At 38.3% G+C, this 3,832-nt stretch overlaps 1 long non-coding RNA gene across 1 annotated transcript; it reads right to left on the bottom strand.

The window, feature by feature from the left end:
- Window positions 1-758: 758 nt before the first annotated feature.
- LOC100690239 (uncharacterized) lies at window positions 759-2,123 on the bottom strand. The gene is made up of 4 exons (XR_267867.3): window positions 2,054-2,123; window positions 1,906-1,965; window positions 1,589-1,825; window positions 759-1,224 (listed from the first exon to the last, which is right to left on the bottom strand). It is a non-coding gene; the product is annotated as an uncharacterized LOC100690239 (long non-coding RNA).
- Window positions 2,124-3,832: the final 1,709 nt, after the last annotated feature.

The raw sequence follows: 3,832 nt of genomic DNA on the forward strand, positions 1-3,832 counted from the left end.
TCTGAGGGTGAAGTGCTCTAATGGGATGATACAGTACTATGAGGTTTTTAAGATAAGATGGACACTGAGTATTCAGGAGCCCCTGTCAGTACTCCTGCTACAGGCTTCTGTAGAACCATCAATGATGGCTCCGCTCACCCGTTATCTGTTAATATGAGGGAATAGTGTAACTAACTCACTGTGAAAAAGACAAAAAGTTTATTTGAATGTTTTTAAACAGGTCAAAATACCCTGCCTTTCGCCGTACCACAGCTGATAGCCTCCAGCCGCTCCGCGACCCTCAAAAAGGATAAGTGGAAGCGAATGGATGGATGAATGGACAATGTATGCAAAAATATAAAAACATAAGAAATCCACAGCACAGTGTAATTACTAGAAACTACTTATCAACATCCTGTGTACTTTTTTTTCCCTCTATAACGGTGGAAAGTCCACACTGGGTGACTGTGTAAACAGGTTTATGTCCATAAAACTAAAAATAGCATGGACACATCCATACACACAGATTTCATAAAATACTTACCAAATAATTACCATGTCACTACTAATAAATCATGGTCTTTGTGTTTGTGATGTGTTATTATTGCTATGTCCGGTCTTGTTGCATAGACTATATGTAAAACATAGAGATAGTTTCCTGGTGTGCTGATGTAAAACTGTCTCAAACCTGCATTCTTTTCATGGCCAAAAAAAGTTTGGCTCTATATGGGACTTTGGCACAAAAAATGACACAGACCAGAGAAGATTAATCACTTTCCATATTTATTGTTTCATTGCCAAGTAAACATATGGTGAAGGCTGATTATGTGTTTGCACAAATCTGGATTATTTCAATGCTAAAAAAAGAAAACGACAAAAAACATTCTCTTTGATGACCAGCAGGGGGCAGCTGGCTGCAAAAGAATTTTATTGGCACATTTTCAAAAATATACCTGCTTCTGACAAATGATCTCAGTAAACACTTTCCAGGTGTCTTTATGGTGACTTTAAAATTACGTTCCAATTAAAAGCAAAAGAGACACTGAAACAGGCTTTGCTTTAAGGTGCCGCTTTTCTAAATATGTGAATCAGCCTTCTGTTTTACACATTATTTATATTTAACTTATTTTTTCTTATATTTGTCAAACAATTTTTAAGTAAAGGATAAGATAGTAATGTTGCCATGCAGGTCCCTCCACAAATGTTCATCTAGTCAGAGTCACTGCTGCAGGAGCTGCTGGAGTCCTGGAGAAGAGACAGATGATAATTGGTGAATTCCTCATACTGATTCTAAATTCAGTTTTTTAACTCTTTTTGGTTCAGTGGTAAGGATGAGAGGTTTATTTTTCACATATGACCTCAAAATATCCTTAAAATTGGCTTAAAGTTTTGCTGTCCTGCCACCTGCTGAATAACCTTTTGAAAACATCTTATGAATAACAGAGTACTTCAGTGATCTTTTTCAGGATGTGTTAGACAAACATGTCACAATTCACTTGCACCTGAATACTGAATATTTCCTGTTTTGGATCAAATCTGCACCCTGTAACTATCCTTGCCTTCCTGTGGCATCTGATGTGCTTGTGTGTGCGCTTATACTCATGCTCACATTTCTTTTTATTTCCACCGCTGCCAACACCTTGTCCACCGCTGCCAACACCTTTTCCGCCACTGCTGCCACCTTGTCTGCCAAATCCACATTCGGCAAGGCTAATAGTGCAGCCAAACCCATTGTTGCTGTCACCACCTTTTCCGCCAAGTGCACATCCGCCAAGGCCAGTACTGCAGCTTAAGTCACTACCACCACCTTGTCCGCCACTGCCTTTTCCTTGCCCACTTGGTCCTCCTATAAATTGAGATAGATAGACTGACTTTTCTGGGGTTATATAGGAAATATTAAAAAAAGACAAATGATGTGATATTTACCTCTTCCCTTATCAGACATTTCCAAACTTCAAACTTCACACACTGTAAGTTCAGTGAAACCTGTTGAGAAAATAAAACACAACATATTCATTCTATATATGAACATACACATTTACGATCATCAGCAGAGATTAAGTGTTGAACTTACTGTGTGCTGGCAATTTGATCCACTGACTCACCTGTCACCTGCTACTTTTTATATGCAAAACCACACCTCAACCTGAAGAATGCTGAATGACCATTAGTATGTAAAATATGTGTTTTGTTTGCATCAGTAAATATAGTCTCTATAGTCTACCACTGGGGTTACTTAATGAGTCAACAGCGTGTTTGACAGACCTGTTTGTTGTTGGATTTTTCTCACTAAAAACAAGAAGGATGATAGCAGAAAAAAAGCTCAATCTCTTCAGTAACCTGTAATAAAGTGACCTGGACTATCTTTTAACATTTTATGGCTGAAAATATAATAATAGACCATTTTTGTTTGTTAATGACTTCATTTACATTTTGTCTTGGAGGGCTTTGATTTTGTTAAAACAACCCAGGGCTTCGCTTGTGTTCATATGATGTGTAATCGTACACAAAAGATTATCCCTATGAGTGTTTCAGTCTCCAGTGATGATAAAATGGTGATTAAAATGTATAAAGGTTATAAAAAAAAATAACAACATTTTAATTCCAGTTAATTATTGTCTCTAAGGCTATGCATTAGAGAGGTCTGTTTTCTCAGGAGGAAACTTGGTGCTGTTTGAGGGTCTGAGAATAAAACTTGTATATATATAAAAAAAAAAAATAAAAACACCCAGCGCGCCCCTGCGGGCGGTTTATCCTTCAAGCTCGGGTCCTCTACCAGAGGCCTGGGAGCTTGAGGGTCCTGCGCAGTATCTTAGCTGTTCCCAGGACTGCGCTCTTCTGGACAGAGATCTCCGATGTTGTTCCCGGGATCTGCTGGAGCCACTCGCCTAGCTTGGGAGTCACCGCACCTAGTGCTCCGATTACCACGGGGACCACCGTCACCTTCACCCTCCACATCCTCTCGAGCTCTTCTCTGAGCCCTTGGTATTTCTCCAGCTTCTCGTGTTCCTTATATATATATATATATATATATATATATATATATATATATATATATACATACATATATGTTTTACTGATATGTTTGTATGTTATTTGTTATGTTTTTCTATATTTTTAATCACCACTTTATCACCATCAGCTGAGTTCACTGAAGTAGGAGACACCCATAGGGATAGTAAAATGCTCTCAAGCAAAAAGCTTTGAACAGATAAAGTTGATAACCAACATCAGAGTTTTAGATTTAGAGTTTTGGGACTGATTTATTATTACAAATAATTACTTTTAAAAGCACTAACTTTACATTTAGAGCTTTGGTCCTTTAAGGTGGCAAACAAGGCATAACTTCAGTGTCTGGCACTGATATTACTTTTTTTCACATGTGAAGTAGATGTAGTGAAACCAGCCTTCGTCTGGTTTCAGAAGAAGGTGGCCTGATCCAGAGTTGTCAGGCCTCCAACTCTGGATCATACTGGATTAACCAGTTGTGAAGCTTTGTTTGTTGCCAGGAACACATTTTAAAGCCACAACCCAAGGCTTTCAATTGTACATTATTATAAGGACCTTATTGTGCTTCAGAATATCACGTGATCAAAGAAAAATTAGGCACCATTCTGAAATCATGTGACAACCTTGTTATTGACAAAACATCTCAAAACAGACCAGCTAGTGCTCTGCAGCCTAAAAATATACACAGAAGCTAATGACTTTGACTAAACTTGAATGAAGGTTAAAACATCATAGGACGTCACTGTCCTCATAGCCGGGCTTCGTGTTACTGTGTCACGTACTCAAGATCCCTAAGGAGTGTCAGGTATGGTGAGGAAGCTTTTATATATAAAAGTTCTCTTTA

The sequence above is a fragment of the Oreochromis niloticus genome, linkage group LG16 (assembly GCF_001858045.2).
Source record: "Oreochromis niloticus isolate F11D_XX linkage group LG16, O_niloticus_UMD_NMBU, whole genome shotgun sequence".
Taxonomy (NCBI): Eukaryota; Metazoa; Chordata; class Actinopteri; order Cichliformes; family Cichlidae; genus Oreochromis; species Oreochromis niloticus.